At 46.0% G+C, this 15,480-nt stretch overlaps 1 protein-coding gene across 1 annotated transcript in view; it reads left to right on the forward strand.

Annotated features, from left to right (window-relative positions):
• Positions 1–15,480, forward strand: part of DOT1L (DOT1 like histone lysine methyltransferase) — a 66,935-nt gene that overhangs the window by 492 nt on the left and 50,963 nt on the right. The gene's annotated exons all lie outside the window — the stretch shown is intronic.

A 15,480-nucleotide genomic window follows, 5' to 3' on the forward strand; every position in this document is an offset into this window, starting at 1 on the left:
GAAAAGTTTTCGTGTTTTCCTGAGCTCGGCTCGTGTAACTGGTTAATAACCAGAGCGGGGTGAAATCGAGAAGGCTTTCTGGCTGATAAATATCGTCGAAATTATTGATAGCTTCGGGTGGTCGGGGAGACCCCACCAAAAGCAGTCGCAGGAGTAAATAATAAACGGAGGAGAAGCGTTAATTGTGGGCAGGGAAGCAGGGCTTTGCCTTCGGTACGCGTTACAGGGGTTGCTGCTGTTGCTTAGGTTTCCCTCGAACGAGTGCCCTTGTAGCTTCTCTTTTATTGAGTCTGAACGGGATTCAAGTCAGGTTTGTCAGTTGATGGCAGCCGTAATCCGCATGCTTTCAAATAAAATGTCACTTGTCCCTGTTTAGTTACGTGAGCGGCGGTTTTTTTCTAACTTGCCTGACTTTTTCCTGCCTCTCCTGAGCCCTGAGTGAGAGATGTGTGACCTTGATAACAATGTCCATGTTCGAATTAGCGAAAATCTCACGAGAGGCGAAAGGCTTGAGAGGGTTGGGTGGGTGGTTTTTTTTCTTGTGTATGCGTGTAGGGTTCGTACCAATCCTTGCACAGTTTTTCACCCTGTTTGTAGCCCCTTTGAGAACAGTTTGTAAAAGGAAAAAAATCTGTATATATTTTTTGCTTGGCCCAAGGGCCGTTGATTATTCCCTGTGTTTCAGGCTTTGCTGTTGTACGTGTGCTGCTTCGCGGGGGGAACGTGCCGGGACACACAGGCAGCGGCAGCTGATATTGCTGATGTTGTTGCTCGCTTGGCAATCGTAACACGCTTGTGTGTGAATGATTAGAAATACATCGCTTGTGGCAGGGGAGATGGCTGCGTGTTCCTATCTGCTGCCTGCCTTTTGGTGCTGTTGCTGTATCTGTGGTTTCCAAAACATCCTCCATGTATGCTGGCGTGCTGTTTTCATCGGCTGCTCCTGGAGCCTCCAGCACACACTGGTTAATGCAGCCTTTCCTGTTTGGGCAGCTCTGTCATTCGTGTGTCTGTCTGTTCGCGGGCGCGCGCTCTGCTTAAATTCGCAGAAACTGAAAGTATAACGATGACCAGTTTGGTTTTCTTCACGTCGCCAAATATTAACTTGTGTCTCCCAGAGGGCTGCGTGAAGTAGAGGTTAAAGATTACATAGGTTAGGGATTAATCTGGAAGGCAGGAATGGTTTTATATATATTCACTAAACTTCCTACAGGCTTAAAAAGAAAAAACAACCAAACCACAACCTACCCCCCCCCCCCCCCCCGCAAATGTGCTTTTTAATGCTGTTTGCAGCCTGGGAAATAAGGATTTGGTTACTTTAGGAGAACTTGAGCAGCCGGTAGTGAAGATGGCAGAGTACGTGGGTTTTCTTTTCCAGTCCCTCACAAACACAGCGGGCAGGGGAGCTTACCCACATGGGCTCTCTGCGTGTGTTAGGGAATACTGCAAAGCCCGAACATCCTGACGTTAAACCGGCCTCCTTGCCTGGCGAATTTATCCACGGTAACAGAGAAGTGGCTGGTTCATCTGGAGCCAATCGATATTCCGCCCTGCAGTTTCGGTGAGAAGATCACGCCGCACGTTAGAGAAGCGTGCGCTCGTGTGCGTGGGCACGCAGGCATACACACACGCACGCCGCTTGCGGCTCTGGCCTTTGCGGCAGCAGATGAACTCTGGAGCTTTAGAAATAAATCCTCCTCTCTGTGCATGGCAGCGTTTGGCCTGCTAACATTGTACTCTGCTGAACTGCAGACTTTCTTTCCCTCGTTGGCTCAGCCTTGAGTTGGCAGCAGGGTGTATGTACCGTTGTGGTTTTAGAGCTCGGCTCTGTTTGACGTAAGCAGAACATTTCTTAGTTTCACCGCTCTTTGTGCTGCTTGGTTCCTAGGAAGCAAGGTGGGATACCTGGGGGGAAGAAAAAAATATACTTCAGGTAGTTTTAGTTAGCGGCATTCTTGCTGCTTCCTGTTGTGTACCCGGAGAGGTGTTTTCCGAAGAGGGCTGGAAAGAAAGGGGAGGGGAAGCTCACAGTCCTTGCTAATTATTTTTGGTGAGAGCGCCAGGAATGTCAGGGGATCATCTTCCCAACATCGGAGGCGGAGTAGTGTAGACCTGCCACTTGATGAGCACTGCTGCGTGATGTAACCCTCTGTTGAGTAACTTGGCTATTTTTATGCTCTTACATCTTAAATTAGCGGCATCGGTATTGCGGAGTAAAAGGCTAAGGGTCTAATCTCTTGTATTAATGGATGCCTGGATTAATAACATGCCTATTTATTGCAGGACTGCTGCTTATTTCCTGTATAATAGGAAAAGTGGGGTCTCTTCAGACTGCTGAGTTTGCATAATAGCTCAGCTGACAAACTGGTGCTTGTTGGGATGCTAAAAGAGCCTGGGAGGGTGATGTGAAACATGTATTTCCCTACGAGTCTAATTAGGGCCGTGGGAGGAGAGAGCACTGGTGTTGCAGATACAGCCTCCCACTGGCTTACAGACAAAACTGAAAGTATGACTCTTTCCCCCGCCTTCTGCTTTTCTCAAAGGAAAGGCCACGGTTTCCTAATGAATACATGGTGAGCAGTTCTGTCCGTAGCACACTGTGATGAGTAAGTTGAATAGTGCATGGTGAGTAATCTCTCCTCATGACTCACAAAATATTTTCTGATGTTGACCTCTGTTTTTATGACTGCCCTGCTTAATCAGAGCTGAAGCGAGGTTATTCTTTTGTAGGCCGTTTAACTTCTTGACTCCCCCATACCTGACCCATTTTTTGCTTGCGTTAGCTTGTCAGACAGGGGTGATACTGCGTTAGAAATCTTAATTTTGGTATCGGGCAAGGTACAGGCCTGGTAAAGGAAGTATGTTACGTGCTTGAGTGAGGGAGGGAGCAGAGTTAATGGATCTAGGTGGTCGTAAACAGGCTAACGGCGATAGGGGTGGCATTTGTAGTCGTGCTTCAGGTGTTGATAGGCACGGCCTCGTACTTAGAGGTGGATGTGATGGATCCAAAGGGTGAGGTCTCCTGGTAGTTCCAAGACTTGCAGGTGTTTAGGTTTATCCCAGAGAATCGTCCTTAAATTGGTTCATTCTCTTGTGTCTGACTTTTACTATAGCTAAATCTGAATATTGGGTTTGAACATGGAGGTTTTTCATACCATGGTAAGTTCTGCCTAATCTGTGAGATGTTTGAGGTTGTACTTTGAGCTCCTCTTGACAACAGTTCCTGCTTAAGGAGTCCTGGCCTACTGTGTGTGTGTGGGAAAAAAGGTGTGGGGGTGGTTTGTGTGTGTTTGTTTTTATTTTTTTTAAATCTGGATCAGTTCCACAATCTGCTCTGGCACGGTTCTACTGATACAGCTCTGGCACCAGTGAGGGATGTTGCCTGCAGAACTGAGCAACAGGAGCCTTCAGAGCTGCTGAAGCTGCCGATCGCCACCAAAAGCGGTGTTTGCTGAACGGCGCCCTATTGCAATGTACGAGTTGGCGAATGTGGAAAAGCCTGTTTTCTGGTAGCCTGTGCGTCACTAAGAGGACATTGTGGTTCGTTTATCTCCTCTCCTTTAGGCTTGCACTGAATGGGTTTGCAGTGTGATCAAAGGAAGTGTCAGCATGGACAAAGGGGGGACAAAGGGGGCACAGCCAGGTGATGAGCGGGGGGTGGGACTGGTGTTGACTCCAAGTGGCTTACGCTGACTGGCACTGCGTCCTTCACCCGCGTGGCTGCAAATGACTCGCTGCCTGTCATGTTAAATAGTGTGCAAGTCCTTTCAAGTTTCAGAATTAGACATCTGCCTGTCTTGCCTTGCTTTTTTCGCATGGTAGGCCTTCCTGTTGTTCTCCTGCTGAATAGCATTCCTCCAAAAGACAACTGCAAACCTCCGTGTGCGTCAGGTTTTTGTGTGTTGTGTTCCCTCCCCGCCCCAGTTTGATTTGTAAAGCCTGGGTGTTTGTGTTGGGGTAGTGCCTGGGCACTCGGCCTGCACCCAGGCTGCTGATGGGCAAGGCACTGTGGGATCCCGATAGCGTTATCGGTGTCTTTTACCGCTTTTGTTCCGATCTTCCAGCCTGGAATTTGCAGGCCCTTGACTCTGTCCCAGGAGGGGACAGTCCTGGTTGTGCCATTGTGCACGTCTCACCAGGGTGAGGTACCTCTGCCATGAGCTGCTGAAGCTTAAGCCTCCAAATTAGCAACTGTGATGGTAACTCTGGCTTGAATAATTCATGGATTTGTCTGTATTCCTCCTCTTCACTGCTGACTTTCCACTCGGCTGTAATGGCAAAAAATTCTCGTTGGCTGAGTGTTGTCAGAGCATCACCCGAGAGGTTTACCTGTGTCTGTTATGGAGGAGTAATGGGATCCCAGCTCGGTGACACTGGACTTTGTACGGGTGGAAGGGTGCGGAGCATGTGTGTGTGTGATGTGAGGGTTTTTTTTTTTCTTCCCTCTCTCCACCGGTTGGTGACACAGCTGATACCATTCTGTCACCAAAGGAATGTGCTGTGCACTGAAAGCTCAAGGGCAGACAGTGATAATGAAAATTGCAGCCCAGTGGGGAGTGTCACCTTTGAAATTAGAGATCGACAGTAGAGATGAGTAACAAACCTTGTTTAAGAATTTAATGCGTTTTTGTGTGCGTGTCACTCAGCTTTACTGGGAATAGTTGTTCTGATGACTAGCTTTAACTTCCCAGGCAGCGAGGTGGGTGTGGGAGCAGTTGCTGAAACTGAGTGTCACAGCACAGTACGGTAAGATCAGTTTAGGAAGGGCCTCAATTGGGCCTAAATTAGCGCCTTTGGGGTTGCTCCTCACCTGCTGGAGCTCAGGCCGCTGCTGAGGGTGGTCCTGTGCCTCCTCTCCCCCGGCCGGTTGCTCTTGCTGCTTCCCCCGCACCCACCCAGCCCCTCCTCGCTGCATACTCCCATTCCGCTCCCGCAGGATAAGCTGCTGGAAAACAGTTTCACGTTTTGCACGTGCGTGTGGTTTTTCCCTTGGATCAGTTTGTGCCGGAGGGAGAAGGTGGGGTGCTGAGGCGGGGGGGCTCGCTGAGGCTGCCCCTTCAGCTGCTGCCCGCAGTTCCTAAGCGGGGTGGCAGACCCTCTCTTGCGCTGCTGTGTGTGGGGCGGCTCTGTGAACTGGATCGCTGAAAATATCTGGGCTGGAAAAAAATGTTCCAGTGTTTTCACAGCCGGCCCCCCCCCTCCGCCCTGATCTGTAATCTGACTCATGCTGCCTTCCCAGGGCAGCGGTGCTGGTACAAAGGAGGGGGTGGTGAGCAGGGGAAACTGTTGAGCTGACTTTGCCAGGCAAAAACTCCTCACACCCTGAGTAATCGCCCAGAAATTGTCGGCAGCGGTGGCGGAGGTTAGGGGATTTTCTCTGACTTAATAGATGCTGTCGATGCAGCTTGTTGGGAAATGTTTGTGGGGCTGACTAATTGCTTAGAGAAACTTCCCTAGTGAAGAAAAGGTTTGAAAACTTCAGCAGACTTCTGATTTCTCAACACCCCTCTGCCTTCCCCAGGTCTAAAAAAACGTGGAGTGGGGAGAGTGAGTAGTGTAAAACTGGGAAATAATTGACTCGGTCTTTTCAAAAGTACTTGAGTTTCTTTACTGCCCAGCAAATAAACAGAAGCAAATGACAGAGTTGGCACAGTTGCATCATTTTTTCTGTACTTTTCTGCTCTCACGGATGCCAAAGGGAAGCCAGCAACGTGCTGTTGGGAGGTGAGGTGGCCTCACAAGGCGGGGAAGACCGTAACCGTACAGCGTTTAATTGTGCAGCACGTGGTTGTCACAGAATAGCAGTTTTCTTCTGGGCTTTACCCTTTGAAGTGTAACTTGCCACGGGTGACAATCAGTACTTGTTCGGTTTTCAGACTGGCTTTTGTTCAAAGCTCTTACCCGTTGGATACAATATAAATCATCAGTTCAGTTAATGTACACTTTTTTCGTAGTATTTCTGTATGAAAAGTAAAAGTTGGTCTCTTGTATTGCATCTGAAGACCAGAGAAGTCTTCATTTTTTCATATTAATTGAATTATCTGAAAGGTAACTGTTGAAAGACAGAGTAACTGTTCAAGATTGCTTTTTTCTCTCTCTCTTTTTTTTTTTTTTTTTTCTCTCCTATCAGCAGATGAGTGAGGATTAATGTTGCTGTCCTGGCCAAAGTTCCAGCTCAGGCAATTCAAATTTATCTACCTAAAATTCACCCATCAGTTACAGTCGGACACAGTATTGAAAGCTTTTAGTGTGCCAAGGGAAATCCATGCCACCACATGCAACTCCAACTCTTGTCCTTCATGGCAGCCTTAATATATATGGAGATGATTATCCTTTCAAGTCTCAGATATGTGACTGAATTGTGTTTCTCCTGGGAATTTAGGCAAAAATATCTTACCTCTTGGTATGCAAGATTTATGGGAAATTTAATCACCCTTCTCCCCAGACATCCATATGTCTACTTTTGTACTCTTCCTTCTTTCTTTTCCCCCTTTTTACTGCCTTGCTCTTTTTCTTCCTGCTTTGAGTTAACCTTTGACTGTCTGATTAAAGCTTTTTACTGTAATGATCAAGACAAGGTGGGTGCTTATTTTTCGCTTACAGTGTATTTATCACAGGTTGATAAACAATAAATTAAGCAAAAATATTTTAAATATATTGAGACACTTATTTTCTCCTTCCGAACAGAAGGATCCACAGAGGCAGGAGAAGTTCATATTAGGAATCATGGACATGATATATTTCCTTTTGTAGTAATTATTAAAGATAATACAAAACTAGCTCTGAAGAGGTACAGGAAATAAAACTGAATATACGATGATATTTGCCACATGCTGCTATAGATATCAAATGGAGTAGGTGCTATTTTTAGAGCGTAGGAAGAGGGTGAGTATATTTTATAGCAGGAAATGATGGCTTCATAGATATGAACAGATCTATGAATAATGAAAAAGTTCCTGTTCTGAGTATTTTGTTTTGTTTCATTTAATGAGTGAGTTTCCTAAAAATCTACACTGAAAAATCTTCTTAGTGTTAGATGAAAATCTAAGGAGCTACTGAAGACAGCTAAATAAAGCATAGGAAACTTCTAAAAACCCCCAAAACTCTACAGAAAGTTCTGAGTAAGTTTCTTAGTAAAAATCAATGGGTTTTAATACTGTTTCTGTGATTGAGAGACTTTCTGGTAGTTTCTGTATAGTGTGAAGGGCAGTTCCTGAGGTTTTGGCATTATTTACTTCCTAGAGCTCAGCAATATTATTAATGTTTGACAGTATATACTGCTGAAATTCTAAAATGTTTGAGTTTTTAAGACTGCTTTTTCATTCCTCGGTTGTATTTCCTTTGGGTTGCAGGTGATTCCCTCTTGTTTGCGTATCTGTTGGCAACAAAGCCCTGCGGACTGAGAGACCGGGTGGTGGCACAGGGTGGTCTCCGACCCTCTGAAGCTGGGGATTGGGGTCTGTGTTGATCTGCTTTGGCTTCCGTCCCTGCTTATTAGAAGGTCCAGAAGGATCTGGACAGGCTGAAGAGGTGGGTCCAGGCGAACCTCATGAGGTTCAACAAGGCCAAGTGCAGGGTCCTGCACCTGGGCTGGGGCAGCTGCCGGTGTCAGTACAGGCTGGGAGAAGACAGGCTAGAGAGCAGCCCTGTGGAAAAGGACTTGGGGGTACTGGTGGGTGAGAAGCTGGACATGAGCCACCAGTGCACAATGGCAGCCCAGAAGACCAGTTGCGTCCTGGGCTGCATCCAGAGCTGCATGGCCAGCAGGTCGAGAGAGGGGATTCTGCCCCTCTGCTTCGGTCTGGTGAGACCCCACCTGCAGTGCTGCATCCAGCTCTGGGGCCCCCAACACAAGAAGGACGTGGACCTGTCAGAGCATGTCCAGAGGAGGCCCACGAAAATGCTCAGGGGGCTGGAGCAGCTCCCTTGTGAGGACAGGCTGAGAGAGTTGGGGTTGTTCAGTCTGGAGAAGAGAAGGCTCTGGGGGGACCTTACAGTGACCTTCCAGTACCTGTAAGGGGCCTCTAAGAAGGCAGGGGAAGAGCTGTTCATAAGGTTTGTAGTGAGAGGACGAGGGGTAATGGTTTTAAGCTAGAAAAGGGTAGGTTTAGGTTGGACTTTAGGAAACAGTTCTTTAATATGAGGGTGGTGGATCACTGGAACAGGTTGCCCGGAGAGGTAGTGGAAGCCCCATCCCTGGAGACATTCAAGGTCAGGCTTGATGGGGCTCTGAGCAAACTGATCTAGTTAGAGATGTCCCTGCTTGTTGTAGGGGGGTTGGACTAGAGGATCTTTAGAGGTCCCTTCCAACCCAATACGTTCTATGATTAGAACAAATAGCTATTGGCAACATGTGAAGAATACACTGTAGTATGGTAGGGTCACTTACTAGTCTTTAAAGTGGAAGCTTTTAAAAATGTTTGGCACTTGGAAGTTCAAGTGTGCTGTTCAGGATCTGCACTGGGTGTAGTTCCTATCGCTGCTTTGCAGCACAAGGACAGCTTTATGATGGGGAAACTGTAACCATTCGTATTTTTCTTTTGTACCTCACAAAACATCTTTCTGTAAGAGCTCAGTGGGGTTCAGAAGGAGTACAAGGTTTTATTGCTGACTTCTGTTAGGTAGAATATTTATGCGTGTGAAGTAGGTGCAGGATTTCTGAGCTGTCCAAGACTGAGTTGTCTTTACAGAATGTAAAGTGTTTTTTCAAGATGTTAGTCTTACCAGTGGCCTGTGGGATGCTTCCCTTTGGCCTCCCAGTTTTCTTTGCAGGAGGTGGGGATCAGATGTTCAGACAGCGAATGCCGCCTGGATAGCTAGGCTGTGCCACAAGCTGCCTCCCAGCATCCACTGAGGGTGGGGGAAGACTGTGGGCTTGAGGAAGAGCTGGTAGCCACTTTTGGCAACAGTGGATTTGGGACTGGGTGTTCCTTTCTACCAACAGTAACCCTTTGCTTAGGTTAAAGGCTTGTTTCTGGCAGTGTGGTTGTGTCTATATATGGCTGTTTTCTGCTTCCCGCACCTCTCCAGTTACTGCTGCACAGGAGGGTTATTTCTTTGTTACACAGGCTGTGGTTCATGGTTGGGTGGAAGTTGGAAACTGGTAAGTCTGCATGTAGAAATAAATCTGGCCGTCTCTGTCCGCTTGCCGTTGAGTCGTAAGGTGCCCTCACCCTTCTAACAGTATGTTTGTACACCAGTGTGGTGAACTGGTCTGGTTGAAAGGTAACTGAGCCAAAACACCAAAAGGGTTTAGGTTTAGCTTAGGCCTTCCCTGACTTTGCTGTGTGCGTGCACAGGCACTGCTGGCCCAAAGCAAGAGGTGGCTTTCGGGGAAGTGGAGGCAAGGCGGGTGGCTGTGTTGGTTTAAACTGTCGGTGAAGTGGTGGCAGGGCCGCCTTTCTTGTTGACTCGAGTGAAAGCCCAGCAGCCCGCTCTGCCCCAGAATAAGCAAACACTGGACTCCTTCGCGTGTACAATAGTGCTGCTTCAGCTGCTGGGGTGGCTGCGGCACCCCGTGCTCCCTCCAGCTGCCGTGCGGCGGGAACGGTGCGTGACTGCCTGAAGCCTGGCTGGAAGGGCAGTAGGATATACCAGGGCAAGGAACCGTTTTTGCTGAAATAGTTGCATTCCCCTCTATATTCTAATATAAACATTTTTGATTTTTTTTTAACTAATCTGTCTTTTTGCATAATAGAACTACTTCTTACTTATGTCTGGGCTATGTCTGGTTTACATGGGCCGGTAGGTCATCCTGCTGTACCTGTCCCCTGTGAATGTAGCCTCAGACACTCCTGCAGAGTGGTTGCATGTCAGTGTATTTATACAGCCCCTCCTCCGCAATATCACGGGAACCATTCCTTCTTGCGTTTGTGCAGTGGCCGTAGCAACAGTTGGAATTGCTGCGTGGAAAGGCAAAACGGTTTTATTGTGGTTTTGGTAGCTGCAGTGAAAGGGCAAGTCCCTGTTGCGACCAGATCCACAACTGTCTTGTCTACCAGTTCTGGATCACCTGTGCTCATGCTAGATGAGGATTACTGGGAATGGTTTGGATCTTCTTTTCTAATGCCTATTTCCTTTGTTAACTTGGTAGTTTTTGTGTATTTTGGATCTTGGGCCAAACTGGTTTTGTCTTTAGAAGTCCTTATGTAGCTGTTGAGGACGCCATAATGCCCTCCATGTTTTCCATTTAGTTTTGTGTCAGTGAACTTACTAACTACTGAAACTACATCAAACTTGTCTGCTCTCTTGTTGTATGGGAGATGGGTTTCAAAATGCAGGGAATAAATGCAGGGAAATAGGGGAACAACAGTAATTAGATGCTTCAGAGAAGACTTTTGGTTCTGTCTCACTTGGTAAGAAGACTTATGCTTTGGTTGTTGCTGTGGAAACTAACTGACACAATCTTGATTTGGGACAAAATCTGGTAATACTAAACAAAGTCTAGCTATACAATATGAAATACTGCACAGAGCAGACTTCCCCTTTTCCTTACTGGAAGTGTAACTAGCATTTGAGCAGGAGGCATAGACCTTAAAATGCAAAGCGGTTGAAGGCACTAGCTGGCAGGACTGTGGAGCTGGAGATCTTCCCTTTTGTCCATCTGGCTCGCAGGCAGCTCTTTACTGCTGTAGCAGCTGGAAGTACTTTGGTTTCAGCTTTTGGTAGGTTCTTGTCAACTGCTGTTTGCAGGTGTGGTGAATATGGACATGTTCTGGACATAGAGGCTGTACTGGTGAATCTTTCTAGACAGGGCGTAAATTAAGTTAAACCCTGGAGGAGGAGGAATTTGAACTTCTGACGGGCTGAAGGCAGTGGTTTTGAGAGGGCATCCGTGTGCCATGCAGAATGCTGGATGCTTTCCTGGTTCCTGTGGGGAAGCTGCAGCTGCAGTAGCTCGCATTGCCTTTCTTGGTGTCTAGAGAAATGCTTATCATCCTCCACAGATGGAGGAAACCTAGGGGACATTAAAGAGGCACTTGTCCCACTAGCCTTCTGCAAGATTGATTGCCTTTTCCTAATCCATCTTTTTGATCTCTGCTAACCATCTTGTCTCCAGCTGTAACATCCTCTCCTTTGGATTTATGGACCACTGCCTGGGGAGAGAGCTGCCACTGCAGGCAACCAAGCTGTTCTTTAAAACCAGGGGCTTGTGAGACTGACCTCTTTTGTTTTGCAAGTTAAATAGATCACATGCAGATCAGAATTTGGCAGATCAAAATGACTGCTGTTAATATGTCAGGGGAGTCAGCGTTTAGTACTTGGGAGCCGGTGTTATATGGTCGAAGTGTTGGAAGTAAAATGAGATCTAAAGACAATCGTTGAAAGGTACGTGAGTGTTGCCATTGATTTTTTTGTAACTAGCTCGTTTCAGGTTTTGTTTTTTCTAAATTGTCCGGATTCATCTGGTGGACAGTAAAAAGCTGGTAGGAGCTCTCTTACTCCTGCTTTGCAAATGCTTGACCACAGCTTGTTTGCACGTTTCTGAAGAGCTGCTTTGGCCACCTGGCCTGTTTTTGGGGGAGGAAGTGTGGTCTAGTGAGTCAAACACTAAACTGGCTCTGCAAAGGTAAGAATTGCTTTTGCTGTGGGACAGTTTAGTCTTGGGCAGTCAAAGCTATGCACAAATATGTTCCTATCTACAAAAAGTAGATAAGGGGTCTTAAAGTTCTGTGTATGGTGCTTTGAAAGCTACTGGTTGAAGGCACGTGAGCTGTATTTCTTTTTTCAAGACCTCATCCAGATTTGCAAACCATTTGTTCTCCTCTCAGGTTTGCAGGGTTGGGCTTTTTGCTACCTGTACTGTGCGGCACCCTACAGACTGATCGGATCTCATGAGGAGCTCACTTTGCATGGCGGGGGAAATGAAGTTTAGAAAAATACAGTGTTCACCCCAAGGCTAAGGATGGTTTTGTAAGAAGGACCTAAATGTAAAAAGATGCAGACTTGGAAGGGCACTAGAGTGTTGTTCCTTGCTTCAGGCAATGACGCCTGCCCAACTTAATTGAACATGTTCTTTGTGTTTGAGGAAGAAACATATAATGTTTAAATCTGGTGCTTTAGGTTAGAGATTCATTTTCGATATGAATTGATGCTCTGTGAGATACCTAGTCCTGTACAAATACACCCAAGAGTCTAGGATACACTACTGGATACAGAATTATATCCAAATAACACCATTAAGATATCCTGAGGGATGTTAGCTTGAAAAAATGCTGTGACCAAACCAGCCACACCTGGTGGCAGAGCGCGTATCGCTTTGTATTCAAAGTGAATCACAGGCCTCCATAAAGCTAGCTGTGGCAAAAAGGTAATGTACTGTAATTCTCCCTTTACCTTGCTCTTGTAGTGTTCTGCAAAACCTTCTGATTCAGCTGTATTTATTGAAAATTTGGTGCTTTGTAGGATAAAGTTACGTATAGATAACTGAAATGTGACTGGGACCATTTGTATGGTGCAAAGTACGATTGGGGTGGGCCCCCTTTAGTTTTGTTATGGAGGTGTTAAGAGTAAGAGCTGTGATTACTACTGACAACTTACGAGTTCTGGTCATAGTGATGATTTTTTAAAAATTTGTGTTAACAAACAGAGTGGGTGGTTATAGAAAATGATAGTGATTGCACGAAAATACATATTTGGAAAGAGCTTTTGGGCACTGTTTTATTTGGCCTTTAAAACCACATATAGGGCTTCTCATATCTGCAAGATACAAAACGTCTTTTGTACAGAGGGCTGGCTGACTCGAGCAGTGAAGCACGCAGAAACAGTCATTATCCCTTTTTTTTTTTTTCTTTCTTTCTTGCCCCCTTGGTGGTCAGAGTGCTGAGCCTAAAGTGCAGGAAACGATCCTACTGAGAACAATCAGGATGGGAAACTTTTGGAGGAGAGGTGAAGGGAAGATCAAACTCCTTGCTCTATGGCTGAATCTCCATGTCCTGAAGGGCAAAAGCTCTAACGCAGCCTGTTGGTTTCTGTGGGAGGACTCTGCTTGGCATGTGTGTAAGCAGGAGTCGCGCGTGCTGGTAGGGCTTTGGGCACTGGTGTACTGGCAGTAATGGCAGTGGGTGTGTTTCTGGCTTCAGATTCCTTAACTCCTGTGATTAGGGTTGTAGCGACATGTGCAAGAATTGGAACTGTGAGGCTGTTCAGTCGTGCTGGCTGAAACTGTTCTCCGCTGTTTTCCATAGAAAATTGGATACTTTTATAAGTGACTTGTGAAAAAATGTCTGCTTTCTTTCCATTATTTTTCCAATGAAATATCTTGGCAAAACTGATTGAATTTTCTCTGGGAGTTCACGTTTCAATTTTAAATTGAATGTTTAGGTTGAAAATAAGAACTCTATTATAAAGTTCAGCTGGAGAGAATTGACTGCAATAACTAACTTTTAATGCGTTTAGGTCTTTTTATAAACTTGTTATGAATAGCTTTGGGCATTCTCAATAATTACTATAGACTGCAACTTTTTACTTTAAATACTTAGTACGTAGACCACATTAAAGAGACAAGGTCTTGTCGCATGAGCTAGCTTCCATTTATGTGGCTCAGAAGAATCCAAGGGCCTCTCCAACTACATAAATATGAGAACATTGCAGAAGTACAGCTAGGCCAGCGAGCGGCACGTAGTATGCTTCACATCAGTGTGTATGTAGGGGAGGAGGGAGGGAGAACAGCTTGGGGCAGAGTCGGGGGATGAATGGAACTCCTCTTCGTGACAGAGAGTACCGTGGCATCATCTCGTGACTGCGAACAGAACAGATATGCTTCTTGAGACTCGTCCAAAAGGCTTCTGCGCAGTGTGTTTCGTGATTGATAGCCAGGCTGTTTGTAGGAGGCTCTTTACCAGGATATTTTACTGACAAAGCATTGCGAGTACGGATGCAGACGCAGCGTAAAGCTGTGCTCTCGCGGGTGACCGTTTGCCAAAATACAACACGACGTGCCTGTATAACATGCCTGCACTAGAGGTGTAGCTGCCATGCTGGTGTTGGTCATGGGTCACTGCAGCCTGGAGAAAGTAAAAAAACCTAAAACAAACGAAAAACCTCACCCAAAACCCCCAAAACGTGTCTGAATTTGAGAAGCTTCAGGCCTGGGTTGACTGTTGGCTGCGCCCGGTGTAAGGTGTGTCAGACTGCCGTGACTGCAGCAGAGCCGTCGGGAATTGCTATCCGGACCTCCCAGCCCGCTGCTCTCGGCGTTCATCCGCTGGGGCTGTAAAAGGGTCCGGCTTAAAGCCGCTGCACTGAGCTCAGCTGCGTGTCTGGCCAAAACCAGCGCATCTACCCGAAAGGACGGTGGGCAGAGGGTGATGCTGGTCGGAGTGGAGTCTGTGGTTTTGGTGAGGTTTCTATTTAAGTTGCCCTTTGAGTTGTGAAGACTCTCTATCAGTGTTGTAAACAATTGCATGAACACAGATGGGGGTGACTGATGCTGTTTAATGTCTATTCTTATTAAATCTTGCAACTGTAATGTTGAAATGGGGCTAAAAGTTTCTCTAAAGAAAGGGAAACTGCTCTGTATTCCATTTAGATCTGTTTTCCCTCCTGTGTTTTCCATGGCCTTCTCTTTGAAGAAACGTTAGGAGATCATCTCTGATTTTATTTGCAAGACTTGCGTGAGGTCTTGGGAACTTGTCCACTTGGACGAAGTGTGTTAGAGTATAGTGAACTGGGTGAGCGTTTCAACACAAGAAGTTTACATAAACTGTTTTTGACTTCATTATTCCTGGATAATGACACAAAATAAACTCAGAAAGGCCCTGAGTTTCTACATGAGGTTGTGTTAGTAAACCCGCTTGCTTAAATTGGATGATCTGCGGTTGTAGATGTGCATTGTGATTTTTTTTTTTTCTTTTTAAATTTATGTTTTGCTTTTTAACCAGAGACAAAGGAACCTGTTAATTAAGCAATTTTAGTCATTTATAGGGGTGTTTTCCTGAAGACCTATAGGACAGAGGGTTTCTCCGAGTGTTCTGCTAGCACTGAAACTGCCCAAAACCATCAATGAAGAATATAACTTCTTCAGAGAAACCGGTTATGCCGGAATAAGCATGAATTCACTTTTCCGGTATAATGTGCTTATGTTGATAAAGCTTATTCTTACTATACAGGAACACAGTTTACTGGAAGAGCTAGATCAGCCCAAGGGGTTTCTGCTGTGACAATTCTGCATGTAGTGAAACATGAAGGTTTATAGGGGATGTTTATGGATGAGCTGACTGTCTTATTTTTATACTTTGCAGATAAGAAATGAAAAGACAGACAAGTCCTCCTCCTGTGTGCTTTTTCTTCTGTCCTGTGTGCACAGGGAGTCAGGAGCAGCTTTTAGTTCAGTTGCTTCTCTGTATGTTAGGCCAAGATTTCTCACTAGAATTGCTTACCTGATGTTTCTGAACTTGAATTGAGCGCCTGTCTATTGGTGCTGTTGGTTTCTATTGGATTTGGGCTGTCCCAGTCCAAGCCCTGAGCGAAGGCCAGAGG

Source organism: Leptosomus discolor, chromosome 24, assembly GCF_034619465.1.
Source record: "Leptosomus discolor isolate bLepDis1 chromosome 24, bLepDis1.hap2, whole genome shotgun sequence".
Taxonomy (NCBI): domain Eukaryota; kingdom Metazoa; phylum Chordata; class Aves; order Leptosomiformes; family Leptosomidae; genus Leptosomus; species Leptosomus discolor.